The sequence below is a fragment of the Musca autumnalis genome, unplaced genomic scaffold (assembly GCF_047663935.1).
Source record: "Musca autumnalis isolate F117 unplaced genomic scaffold, ASM4766393v1 scaffold_1, whole genome shotgun sequence".
Taxonomy (NCBI): domain Eukaryota; kingdom Metazoa; phylum Arthropoda; class Insecta; order Diptera; family Muscidae; genus Musca; species Musca autumnalis.
In genome coordinates this window covers 85,865,335-85,880,114 of record NW_027411644.1, presented here as the reverse complement: position 1 = coordinate 85,880,114, position 14,780 = coordinate 85,865,335, and the positions used below count along the sequence as shown (strand labels likewise).

At 35.9% G+C, this 14,780-nt stretch overlaps 1 protein-coding gene across 8 annotated transcripts in view; it reads right to left on the bottom strand.

The window, feature by feature from the left end:
- boss (G protein coupled receptor bride of sevenless) overlaps positions 1-13,552 on the bottom strand; it is a 69,155-nt gene extending 55,603 nt beyond the window's left edge. The window contains exon 1 of one of the 8 annotated variants that reach the window (XM_073983809.1): positions 13,478-13,552. The gene's annotated coding sequence lies outside the window, so the exon portion shown is untranslated. Of the gene's footprint in view, positions 1-13,021 lie in introns of all 8 variants that reach the window. The other 7 variants (XM_073983848.1, XM_073983839.1, XM_073983832.1 and 4 more) reach the window with 7 other exon arrangements.
- Between the last annotated feature and the right edge of the window lie 1,228 nt (positions 13,553-14,780).

The window sequence follows — 14,780 nt, the reverse complement described above, 5'->3', positions numbered from 1 at the left end:
TGGACTTATACTGATAATACTCTTCTGGAATATTTTATAACTCTTGGAAGAATAAATAACGAATTTCAGCCATTTCGGTGGGATATTGACGTCACAATCTTCAGTATTACGAAAATCGGGAGGTACCGTTGTAAGGAGGCTATATCGAAACGTGGACCTATACCGACGAACTTTAGTCGGAAATGGGGCAATATGAAAGCGTGGACCCGTACAGACAAATTTCTGGCCAACAGTTCTATATCACATTAAAGACTAAATACCAAATTTCAGCCATTTTGGTGGAATATTGAAGCCACAACCTTCAAAATACGGAAAATCGGGAGGTACCTTTCCATGGGGGCTATATGAAGGCGTGGACCTATACCCACAATTTTATAGGGGAAGTTTGAGTACCCCCTACGAAGTCGAAATACAAAATTTCAGCCATTTCGGTGGAATATTGAGGCCACATCGTTCAAAATACCGATAATCGGGAGGTACCGTTCTATGGGGGCTATATGAAGGCATAGGCCGAAGCCGACAAAGTTCTGGGGGAAAGTTGTTTACCACCAACGTAGACTAAGTACCAAATTTCAGCCATTTCGGTGTGATAATGAAGCTAAAACCCCAAAACACCGAAAATCGGTTTGTACCGTCCTATGGGGGCTATATGAAGGCATGGACCGATACCGACAAAATTCTGGGGGAAAGTTTTATACCCCTGAAGAAGACTACGTACCAAATTTCAGCCATTTTGTAGGATAATGAAGCTAAAACCTTAACAAGTAAACAAGTGTCAGTCGGCTTTGCCGACAGATATATACCCTCAGCCAATGTGAAGTGAAACTTTCACCTACGGACAGATCGAATGTATTTAAGGTCTCTTCAGAATTTTGTGGCCCTTTTTGGACATTTGAACTTGCCGACAAAAATCTGAATTAGAAATTAACTGCACTAAGACATAAATGTTGAACTTTTGTGGGTGAGGCACCCTTAGGGAGGACCAATATGGACCATTTTAGAAGTTAAACTAAGTTTTGAAAAAATATATCCAAATAGATCCAAAGTTTGGACCAAATTGGTTGCGCCATTCAAGTGATATCGTTATAGCACTTTAGTGGCATTTTTTAAATGTTAAATGTTGGACCAAATCGGTTGAACAGTTCGAGAGTTATCGTGCTTTCCGACCGCCACATATAATGACATAGGGGTTTTTTACACCTTTCGGACTGTTTTCCCAAGAAATATGGACTTGCCCCTGAAAAAACTTTTACCGTCGTAATGGAGGTAGCGAATTCAAATCGCTTCAACAAAAATCAAAGAGATTCGAGAGCAGGTCTTAAAGTGAACTTATCCGAAATTTTGTGTGAGAGGTACCAGAAGGAGTAGACAAATATAGTCCATATTCGAACCAAGTCTATATCTGGAAGATATATTAGGATGTGCAAAGTATGGATTACATCGGTCACTCCCTTCATGACTTATCGTACGCACAAATTTTCCGAACATTTTCGAACTTTTGTGGGGGAGGTACCGGAAGGAGTGGACCGATATAACCCATCTTCGAACTTAAACTAAGTTTGGATGAAATAAGGCGAAAGCCAAATTTTGGACCAAATCGGTTCATCTGATCGAGAGTTATCGTGCGCACCAGCCAGCCTGACAGACAGACGGACGGACAATGCTAAATCGACTCCAAATTGTCTGAAACACATTTCGTCCAAACATACTTGGGGTCTAAAACCATTATTTCGATGAGGCACATTTTGACCATATGAAAGTGTATATGAAGAAAAGACAAAATTTTTTAGTTTTCTATAAAAAACAAGTTAGAAAGTATCAGTCAGCTGAGCCGACAGAGATTACCCTCAGCCACGTACCCGAAGAAAAAAGTTAACACAATACTTCTGTAGGTTTTTTAGCTGTTGGGAAAATTTTCCAGGATGGAAAATTCAGAATGATCCAAGAAGAGTGCATTTTTTCCAAACTTTGGGTAGGGTGTACCCATAGGAGTGATACAATGTAGTACATATTCGGACCTAATACAAATCTGTAGGAAATATTTTTTTTCTTTATTAGTCTATGGATATTTTCCTTACAGACTATACAATAAATATGTTGTACTTAATTTTCTGAATTTAAATATATTACAATTTTACTTTTCAATTTACAAAGTTTGAGCTAAATCGATTTCTCTCTTAAAGAGTTTTTTTACACATTAGCCAGTTTAGGTGGTGCCGGTAGAATTTCTGGACCTTTTTGGGTCATTATCTCAGGAAGTATGGACTTTCCCACGAAAAAAAAATTACAACGTCGTAACAGGGGCCGCAAGTGCAACCTGCTGCGTCACAAATTAATAAGATCAGAGAGGAGTTGTTAAACTATACTTTTTTTTCCAAATTTTGTGTGGGAGGTACTCAAATGAGTGGACCGATATAGTCCATATTAGAACTCGATCTATGCCTGAAAGTAATATTACCAATAGCAAAGTTTGGCTCAATTCGGTTATTTCCTCCTAGAGTTATCATGCCCACAATCTTGGCGAAAAATTTTGAACCTTTGTGGCGGAGGTACCGGAAGGAGTGGACCGATATGGTCTATCTTCAAACTTAAACTAAGTTTGGACAAAATATTGAAAGACCCAAAATTTTAACCAAATATGTTGATCCGTTCGAGAGTTATCGTGCACTCCAACTCGACACATGATTTTATACAAGTTGTTTGCAGTTTTCGTGCTGATTTCTGAGGATATATGGACTTGCTCCTGAAAAAAATTATATCGTCGTAAAGGGGGTAGTGAATACAAGTGGCTGCAACAAAAATCAAAGCGATTCGAGAGCAGGCCTTAAACTGCACTTAAGCAAAATTTTGTGTGGGAGGTACCCGAAAGAGTGAACCAATAGGGTCCATACTGGAACCTCATCTACACGCAAAAAAAAATCGGCCTCTCTAACATATGTCCCAAACATATTTTGCAGCAAATATATATATGTTTGCAACAGTCCCAAACATAATATATGTTTGGGTCTGCAAACAAATATATGTTTGGGTGCAAACATATATATGTTTGGGTGCAAAGATATTTATGTTTGGGTGCAAAGATATTTATGTTTGGGTGCAAACAATTTTATGTTTGGGTGGAAACATTTTATATGTTTGGGTGCAAACATTTTATATGTTTGGGTGCAAAAAAATACAAACCCAAAAGTCACAAAAAAAAACAAGCACATGCACCAGTGAGCGCTTACTAAGAGCAAGGGAGCGTAAAATTCAATGTAAAACACTTTAAAATGTGTGCTCACTTGCTCTCAGTAAGAACTCACTGGCTATCTCCATAGTATACACACAAATGTTGAGGTTGTTTATTGGAAGGCAAAAGAACAACAAACACATAGGTACATACAAAATTCCAAAGAAATACATAACACAATTTAATAAAAGAAACACTGATTGAAATAATTTGTAAATAGTCACACTTTTAAAAAGAAAAAATATATAGAAACGTAGTTGAACGTTTCTCCTTTGTTGTGAAATAAAACAAATTGTCCTCATAGTTGAAATCATCAGCGGGGAATCGGCATCTAGAATCAAATGAATATGTAATGTAATAAATAAATATGGATATGCCATATTTCAAATATACATAAGTACGTATGTAATTACCAATATTAAATGCGATTTCTTCCTTGTCCAATAAAATAATTCCATTCAACTTTCCGATTCAATTATAAAATGTATTGGGCATTTAATTTACTAAAAAGCACAATTTCTTTAAGAAAACACAAAACACTGATTTATTCACTTATTTTACCGTCTTGACTCTACAAAGGCATCTAAAACACTGAAGAAAGAAATAAAATATAATTCATATCATTTCTTCTTTTTTTCTTCTCCTCCTAAGTTGGTTAACAACAACAAAACAAGAAACACACGAGTTTGTCGCATACACGCCACCAAAGCCCCCTTCTTCGCTTCTACGTCTTCTATTATACAATACACACAACTCTTCATTATAAAACAGCAATCCACAGCCGCGAGAGCACTGTTATTATTCTCGTTGACAAACATCCTCTCTCCACCCATGAAAAAAATGTTCTAACATAAAAAATATGTTGGTACCCAAACATATCAAATTGAGATATGCTACAAAATGTTGCAAACATATATTTGTTTGGACCCAAACATATTATGTTTGGATCCAAACATTAATTTGTTTGCAACCGGTCCCAAACATATATTTGTTTGGATCCAAACATATTTCTAACATAAATTTTTCTGCGTGTATGTCTGGTAGAAATGTCACGATGTGCAAAGTATGGACTAATTCGGTTACTCCCTTCAAGAGTTATCGTGCGGACAATTTTTCCGAACATTTTTGAACTTTTGTGGGGGAGGTACCTGAAGGAGTGGACCGATATGGCCCATCTTCGAACTTAAATCAAATCTGGACAAAATATTTCGATACCCAAAATTTGAATTGAATCGATTGATCCGTTCGAGAGTTATCGTGCGCACCAGCCAGACAGACGGACAGACAGACAGACAGACAGACGGACGGACATTGCTAGATCGACTCAAAATTGTCTGAAACGGATATCGTACAAACATACTTGGGGTCTAAAACCATTATTTCGATGAAGCACATTTTTGGCCGTATCAAAGTGTAAATACCCTCTTTAGCCTAAAGGCTGAGGGTATAAAAATTAAAAACATTTTTTTGGCTACATGAAAGATTTTTGGTACATAGATTGGGAAAAAAAAATCCCATTCTTAAATCTGTTCGAGATACTAATTTTGGTTGTTGCGCGCAAAAGTTATGGCGGTTTCAATTCTGATAAAAAGAAAAAAATCTTTAAAATACTCTAATCATTATATTGAGAAACTCTCTTAATTAGGGGCTCCCTACATACTATATGTTTACTGAGGTCCCATAACTTTAGTGAAAAAGTTGTAAATTTTCGCGGAAATAAGGAAAGCATTCAAAACAATTGGTAGTTTACAACTTGTTCTAATAAAATTCAAGCTGTTTATGCATCTGAAAACAAGTAAGCAAAGGCTATAGTCGGACGGGGCCGACCCTGTGATACCCTACACCACAACCTGTAGGAATTAGCTATGTGCAACCGCCTTGCACGCTGAATGTCCGGGTTCGATTCCCATCAAATTGTCTACGGTGGTAAAATATAAAATCTATATATATAAAATTCTTCGAGTCTGCCATGATGTTCGAAATTAAACTCCTCCGAAACGGCTGGACCGAATTCAATGAAATGTTGTATGTGGAGTTTTTAGGTCTGAGAATAGGTTTTTAGCTATTTTTTATACTGGTCGGTGAAGTGACCAGGGTAGCTCGCCCACAAATTTTTTTAAGAAAACGTGAAATCATCGATATTTTTGGACGTATTGTTTACAAATTACTTTCAATACTATGGTAATTACTGTCTTGATCCTGAATGGTCATCTCGGAAGTGAAATATCGCGGTCAGCCCAATATTTCAAAAATTTATAATTATAGGTAATATCGTTAATTTTAGTAAGCGTGACTACAAAAACGATATAAACACTGACTTCAATAATTGGATCAACCCCACGATAATGTTAAATGTCGCTTGACCGAAATCCAAAAAAACGATTGAAAAATAAATAACTAGAACGTCTAAAAAATTTACATTGCTCACTAAAGCGGCGGGCCAGCAATTCGGTGTATCTATAATCTGTCTAAAAGTATATAGCTTAGATTCACAAATTTAGTAAGTGGGTGCTTGGAATAACTCGATCAAAATCACGTTTTTAATACAGCAAAGCCTAGATAAACCCAATAGCAATTTGAAGTCATTTTTTATGAATCACAGATGTTTTCATGTTTAGGAGTGCAAAATAATAAAGTGTTCAATGAAACATCTTTCTGTTAACAAGAAGTAAAAACGACGTTAAATTCGACCGGCCCGAATTTTTATGCCCACATCCATAAATTATATTGAAATCAGGTTTAAGTCATTCCGGTTGAATAATATGCCTAAAACATTCAAAATCCTCAAAAAATCTGCTAAAATATTTGATACCATCAAGGAAGACTAAATACCAAATATAGCCATTTCTGTTGAATAATGCCGCTAAACCCTTGAACATATTGAAAATCGAAAGGTAACGTTCAATGAAGAGTGGCCGGTGGTCCTCCCCTACTAATTTTTTTAGGGTAGGCCGATTTTTTACAACTTTATAATTTCAGAAAAGATTCTTAGTACGTGAGACTAAAATCCCCATGAACTGAAGTCGGTAGTGCTTGGAATAACTCGATTAAGACGACGTCTTTAAGTACAGTCAAGTCTCGATAATTGTAAGCTATAAATAAAACCAGTACCAGTACTAAATATTCCATGCAGGAAAGAAGACTAGATACCAAAATGTAGTCATTTCGGTAGGATAATGAACCAAAACCCCAAAATATCTATGTTCGGGAGGTATTTCCTACGGTTGCTATATCAGAACGTGGAAGTAAACCAATAATTCTGGGTAGAAATATTTTATGCCACTAAGGGAGACTTAATGTCGAATTACACCCTTACGCGAAAACCTAGGTACCTGGGCCTGTATCGATCATTCTATGCAGACATATCCACAACGAACGCTAATGCGGATACCGGAAATCGGTTATTTTTATGCTGATCAAGAATATTTTGAAGTGTTGCAAACGGAATCAAAAACATAGTTAGAATTACAAATGGAATAAATCGAATTACAAAAATAATAATTTGAATTACAAATGAAATAATTGGAAATACATATGGAATAATTCGAATTTCAAATGGAATAATTGAAATTGCACATGGAATATTTCGAATTACAAATGGATAGGTTATTAATGTTTACACGGAAAACCAAAAAACGGGCCAGCAACGCGGGCCGGGTCAGCTAGTATAAATATAATAATTTTGGTGATATTTCCTGAGTATTTCAGACATGAAACATTAAAGTAAATTTTTTGAACTCATTAAACTCCAAATGGTAAATTGGAGCCATATTTGAGGAAAATCGTTAAAATACCTAAAATCGGGAGGTACCGTTATATGGGGGCTACAAAAAAACATGGACCTATCTTAACAATTTTAAGTGGCGAAATTTCGTGGCCACTGGGAACCACATATGTAAAATTTCAGCTAGTTCAAGCAAAAAATGTGGCTAAGATCCCTAAAATACCTTAAATCGGGAGGTATCGTTATATGGGGACTATACCGAACCGTGGACCTATCTTGACAATTTTTAGTGGAGCAATTTCGCGGCCATTGAGAACCTCAAATGTAAAATTTCAGCTAGTTTGGGCAAAAAATGTGGCTAAGATCCATAAAATACCTTAAATCGGGAGGTATCGTTATATGGGGACTATACCGAACCGTGGACCTATCTTGACAATTTTTAGTGGAGCAATTTTGCGGACATTGGGAACCTCAAATGTAAAATTTCAGCTGGTTTGGGCAACAAATGCGGCAAAGATCCTTAAAATACCTTAAATCGGGAGGTACCGTTATATGGGGGCTATACCAAAACTTGGACCGATATAGACCATCTTCGAACTTGATCTTCCGACGGCTAAAAAAATGGTATTCCCCAATTTTCAGCGAAATCGGTCAACAAATGCGACCTGTATGTTGCGAACGGACGGACGGACGGACGGACATGCATAAATCGACTCAGAAAGTGATTCTATGTATATCCCTAGAAGGAACTATGGGTCTATCTCGCTTCCTTTTGTATGTTACATACAAATGCACAAAGACATAATACCCCTTACCACATAGTGGTGTAGGGTATAAATATATAAAAATATGTACGTAATCTGAACATCGCGAAGATTCAAATGAAACCAAAACTATACAAATCAGTTTAGCGGTTTGCATATTATAGCAAAAAAAAAAAAAAAACAAAAAAAATATATATTGAGGATATTTATAAAATTTTTTTAAGAGAAAATATTTATTAAATTTTATTTTGTGGGTTAGTTGAACAAAATGTAAGAAAAATAGGTCGGAGTTTTTCTTCTATTTTAGTTAAATTTCACGCAATAAATCACATTTTTTATTCTAATCACTTCTCGAAAACACCCTAACATCTACAGAAGATATGGATATCTTTCAAATAAATGTTGGGTTCCTTTAAATGGGGTATAATCTTGAAATAAAATTGTATCGGGTAATGTTCATTTTGAAATGCGTGTAAATCGCGAAATCCTCAAAATCACTTGATGCGCATGCTACTTACCAATACAGCGAATTCTTCTCTTTTAATTTCTACACATTTGCCAGAATTTACTTTGGCCGCTACGATGTAGCATCGTCTGCAGTTTAGTGTGCAACAAACTGTATAACGCTTATATTTTGCACAAAGTGCATACACTTTTTATGCGCATCCGATTTCACTATCAACCGTGAAAAAATACATCGATCTAAACATATTTCAATAAAATCCATCAAGAACCGTGGATGTAGCATCACACAGTATTTTTTGGATAAATCGGATACAGCTCCCATGCCACTAAATTTTTCAAACCGCTGTTTTCGCACAAACGCGAGTGATGATTCACTTTCTTCATTGAAATGGATCGTTCCCACATAAAACGCGAATTAGTCAGCGATATTTTGAAAAACATTTTTCGCAAATTTTCAATTTTTTGCAGTAGCCATTTCCGCCGTTCTAGTAGATGGATTTTTACGATCTGTGATTCATATGATCCGGATCGTCGAAAAACTAAAATATCGCGGTGTACCAGCACACTCAAAACGATATTGTAAATACTGTACCCAAAAAAATAGGTTTTTTAGACAAAATATCGCACTAAATTTTGGCCTTTGGCAGTAGATTACTCTGCTGCTGTGTGGGCTACATACTCAATATACATATCAGATTATGCGAAATCGCGAGTTCTTTAATCCTATAATTGGTTTTTCGAAATATCCGAATGCGCGTCCCAGTTACATAAAAAATACAAAAAACACCTGAAATCCGGCTTCAAAATGTCAGCATCCATAAAAGGTGGATGCAGTGGAAATTTTGGAAAGTGATACATTAGAAGTGTAATCTTCATTTTGTATTCTCCTACTTTTACTTTGGACAGATGTCCGTCATTTGATTGGTTTAATCAGCAATCGAATAGCAATGTAAAAAACCTGTTTAGCTTCAACGTGTTTTTACCTATTTTTTTTTCTTTTACGCGGTCGTAACTACCACGTAAATTAATTTTTTTTGCTAAATTTTTGAGCTTTGTACAAAAACATCTAAATTAATCCAGTAATAATCATAGTTACTGGTAAACTACAATAGTTCGCGTATTATAATAGTGCAAACCTTGGCTTCATGGAAACTAAAAAATTTTGACTTTTCCTCATATACCCTCGTTAGCATAAATGCTGAGGGTATAAAAATACCTAAAATCGGGAGGTACCTTTCTATGGGGGCTATATCAAAACGTGGACCGATATATCCCATTTTCAATACCAACCATCCTGCATGTAATAAAAACTTCTGTACCAAATATTGACTCGCTATATTTAAAATTGCGAGCTGTATCTTGATTTCAACAGATAGACAGACGGACGGACATGGTTAAATCGACATAGAATTTTATACTTTATAGGGTCTCCGACGAATATTTCGATGTGTTACAAACGGAATGACAAATTTAATTGTACCCTCCATATGGTGGAGGGTATAAAAATCACCGGTGCTCCTTTTAAATAAGGTTTTTTAGGTTTTCACGATTTTGCTTGGAAACCGCAAGCAAGAGACTAAAGAAAATGTTATAGCTATGAAAATTCTCTACAAGATTAACTTTTACGATATCTTCGTAGTTTTTACGGTTATAGAAGTTCAAATTAGTTAAGTTAAGGTGCACTGATTTTTTTTCTATTTGGAACAATATTAAGGAAGTTATGAGTATTTCTTTGCACATAGTTTTTACAGAATTTGAGTTTTTCAAGGCACGATATCTCTGGAACGCTTAGTCAAACAAATCCGAATATATAATAAAATGTTTTGCTGATGAGCAGCATCACCACGACAAAAAATAAAAGAAATCAAAAACCTTATCTTGAAAAATTTTCCGATTTCACTCAGAAAACCCCTTATATACATATATGTACATACATATAACACTACCTGGAAAGTTTTAAACACATTTTCCAACCAAATTAGCTTTAAATTGGCATTTCGCAATCTCTATGAAAAGGAAATATCTGGCTCAAAATTCTTATTACAGGCAAATAGTTTGTTGTTATTGACTCAATTTAGCGTTGCCTTTTGATTTCACCTACTTTCATTTTAGCTATATTTAGCTATATTTCCAACCTAATCAGATGTCATTCGGCTTTTCGAGTTCTCTGTGGACACAAAATCTTTTCTAAAAATATTGTTGCTCCCTCCCATGGTTTAGCATAATCGTCTATATTACCATTCCTTTCGGTTGTAGTTATTAGAGTGCACTTTTTTGATCTAATTACAGGACAGGAAATATATCTATCAAATTAACTGGCAAAGGTCCACATTTATTAGGAAAGAAAAAACACCACAATATTTTCCGGCAAGCTAACACCGTCTGAAAAAAGTTTCCAACTTCTGAACCGCCTATAAATATTTTGTTTAGGGAAACAAGTAAAAAAGCATCAGTCGGCTTTGCCGACAGAGATATACCCTCAGCCTATGTGAATTTAAAATTTCATCGAATGTATTTAGAGTCTTTTAAGAATTTTGTGGCACTTCTTGGATATTTGAACTTGTCGACAAAAATGTGGATTAGAGTTAATGTTCAAAAGTTTTGCGGAGGAGCGAATTGACCGACATAGTGCATTACGGAAGTGGATCTTATTTTGAGAGTCATATCTTTTCGATAGATATCGCGCCCACTAGTCATTTCAGTGGGTTATCGTACACCTGTTGGACCAGTATGCCACGAAACATTGACTTGTCCACGGAAAACAAAATATGACTGTAAACAGGACCACAAAAAACATCGTCGGTATAAATTTCCAAAGGATCTCGGAACAGACCCTAAACTGTATTTGGACAAAAATTTTTAACTTTTGTAGGGGAGGTATTCTAAGGAGAGGACCGATATGGGTCATTTTAGAAGTTAAACTAAGTTTGGAAAAAATATGACGAAGGCCAAATTTTGGACCAAATCGGTTTATCAGTTCTAGAGTTATTGTGCTCTCCACCTACTACATATGGGGCCATAGGGCTTTTTACAACTTTCGGGCTGTTTTCCCAAGAAGTATGGACTTGCCATTGCAAGTTAATTCAACAGAAATCAAAGTTAGTCAAGAGCAGCTCCCTATTCCGTAACTTTTTAACAACTTTACTCATTGTTTATTTTAAAACAATTTATTTTGTTTGTTTTGTAGCTGTTACAAAAACAAAAGGAATTTTAACAACTTTTCAATCGGTAAAAGTTACAGAATAGGTCTACAGGTCTAAGGTGAACTTTTGTGTGGGAGGTACCCGAAGGAATGGACAAATATAGTCAATATTCAAACCTGATCTATATCTGGTAGATATATTAGGATGTGTTAAATATGGACCAAATCGGTCCTTCCCTTTAAGTGTTATCGTGTGCACATTTTTTCCGAACATTTTTTGAACTTTTATGGGGCATGTACCTGAAGGAGTGAACCGATATGGCTTATCTTCGAACTTAAACTAAGTTTGGACAAAATATTATGAACGCCAAATTTTGTATCGAATCGGCAGATCCGTTCGTGAGTTATCTTCCGCTCCAACCACTACACACGGTGTCATAGGGGTTTTTTTGAACATTTCAGGCTTTTTTTCAAGAAGTATGGTTTTGCCTCTGTTGAAACTTGTACCGCGGTATGGGGGCCGCGAATACAAGTTGTTGCAACAAAAATCAACACGATTCGATAGCAGGTCCTTAACTGAACTTTTCCAAAATTTTGTGTGGGAGGTAACTGAAGGAGTGGACCGACTGAGTCCATATTGAAACCTTATCTAAGTCTGGTACGCATTTCACGATGGGCAAAGTATGGACCAAATCGGTTACTCCTTTCAAGAGTTATCGTGAGCACAAATTTTCCGAACATTTCCGAAATTTTGTGGGGGAGGTACCGGAAGGAGTAAACCGATATAGCTAATCTTCGAACTTAAACTAAGTTTGGACAAAATATTACGAAAGCCAAAATTTGAAGGGATCGTTCGAGAGATATCGTGCGCTCCAGCCAGCCAGACGGACGGACATGGCTAAATCAATTCCAAATTGTCTGGACAATAAATATATTCTTTCTCATGATGGAATCTCTCAAATAAAACGCTTGCCGTTTAATTTTGCCACCATTTTAATTTTAATGCAAGCGTTTTATTTGAGAGATTCCATTATGAGAAAGAATATATTTTGCAACCATGACAGAATGGTATTAAAATCATGATAGAGGAATTCCAAGTTTTTTTAAATTGATGCAATATACGATGATGTAGGGGTTTTGAAGTTTTAATGCTCCCTTTGATTAGAAGTAATGTAATACCTCGAATTATTGATCTCTTTCTCTGATCGTCTTCTTTGAAGTCACCAAAAGCTATTTCTAAATACGTTTGGTATTTTTTCTTTTTTAATACAATTTTTTAATTTTTTGAAGAAATATGTATGTATATGTGGCATATACTCCCACAACATATCCGAGGGAACCAGAGAGACTTTGCAATCATTTATATGATTCCGCGGTGTAGTGTGTCACATGGTCGGCCCTGTCCGACTATAGTCCTCCTTCACTTGTGTTATTAAATGCCACAGGCCGACTGATACTTTTACATATTGTTTTTAATCTTCGGAAGAAATATAATTCCAACATATGTATATAGACTAGGCTAGTGTATCTTAGCAGTGATTTTTGTTTTTAAAATTTTTATATATATTTTGGTCACAGTATTGGTTGCATTGTTTATTTTTCACTTCTTTATTGTTTATGCAATATTTGTGGCATTATGAAAAACAACATTTATTTAATTTTCTGTTTTATTTGTAATTGTCCATCAAATTGTAAACCTTTTATTTATAAATCACAAATTAAATTCTGTTTATATTGAAACACAAGAAAATTTGTTAACATTTCACTTTTTATCCGATAACCGGAACACAATACGCAAGATTGAACACAAAACTAAATCTAATCGCCTCCCCACAAACTGACCATAGGTTCTGTCACATTTTTTTCAAAACACATGTAAGAGTAAAACACAATAACAGCATAAAATAAAGACAATTAATGTTTGTGGTTTTTGTTGCTGCTGTTGTCACTTTAATTTTGCGTAACTACCACTAAAATTGTTTGCATTGTCGGCTTTAATCGTTATTACGATATAAAAAAAACGTTTTATAGAAAACACGGTTAATTTTTCCAATGATTTTTCCACACAAACACACACACGCGACTGGCAATAAAGGGTGTCCGAAGACCAAATGAGGGAATAAAATGAAATTAATGATTGAAAAATGCCGTACAATTCAACCACCGCCGTCGATAACAACCGTCGTTAAGCACGCTTGCTCGCTACTAAAAAGCCAATCATTAAAACTAATTAGAAATAACCGTTTTAAAGACTTTCGCCAAAACAACACAAGAAGGGCTTAAGGTAACAACAGTGGCTAACGGGAATAAATGGGGGTGGAATAGGAGATCAACAAAAAACCAATAAGGACCACCCTTAAACTTCAGCTCGTCTATAAAGACGGTCTTCGAATCCTTTATAAAGGCTGTGTATGACTCGTCTATAAAGACTGTCTTTGATTCGTTTATAAAGACGGTCTTCGGGTCGTCTATAAAGACGGGCTTCGACTCGTTTACATAGACTGCGTTCGACTCATTTATAAAGACGGTTTTCGGATCGTCTATAAAGACGGGCTTCGACTCGTTTACATAGACTGTGTTCGACTCGTTTATAAAGACGGTCTTCGATTCGTCTATAAAGATGGCTTTCGGAACGTCTGTAAGGACAGCGTCTTCTATAAGGACGACCTATAGCTTTTCTATAACTACGACCTTTAATTCGCCTATAAAGACGACATTTAACTCATCTATAAAGACGACCTTTAGCTCGTCTATAAAGACGGCCTTTAGGTCGTCTATAAAGACGACCTTTAGCTCGTCTATAAAGATGACCTTTAGCTCGTCTATAAAGACGACCTTTAGCTTGTCTATAAAGACGACGCCCATCAGCTCGTCTATAAAAATGGCTTTCTCTAAGATACGCTGACTCTAAGATACGCTCTTCCGCTCTTTTGAGCAACTGTAATGAACCTTATTTTTATTTACCCCTATTGAAACTTAAAAAAACAGCACCAAAAACATAACCCCTCATTGAAATCGAAGGAAGCAAATGAAATGAAATTGCATTTTTCTTTGGTTCAAACACAATCTCATTCTCCCACTTTACACCTGTAGTTTTATACAATCTGTCACAAGCATTAAAAAACGAAATACCAACAACAACACTAACTAATGCTTCCCTACAAACGGAAGGGTCAACACATGGCCAGTCGTTTGTTGTGCATACCCACTTGATGTGCGACACTTTCTTACCCTCAACCCCTAACCTGCTGTGGAGTCAAGTAAATGAGAAACGACCGGTAACAAAGCCAAAAAAAGAAAATAAAAAATTGGCGGTGTTGTTATGACAACATGGGTTAATGGAACCCAGGCATGCTTCTTGGGTTATTTTTTGTTTTGCTTTTGTTGTGAGTTTTTTTTTTTTCAAATGGAAAAATCACTCAATTCCCATTTCACTCTTTGTTATCAGCCATTTGT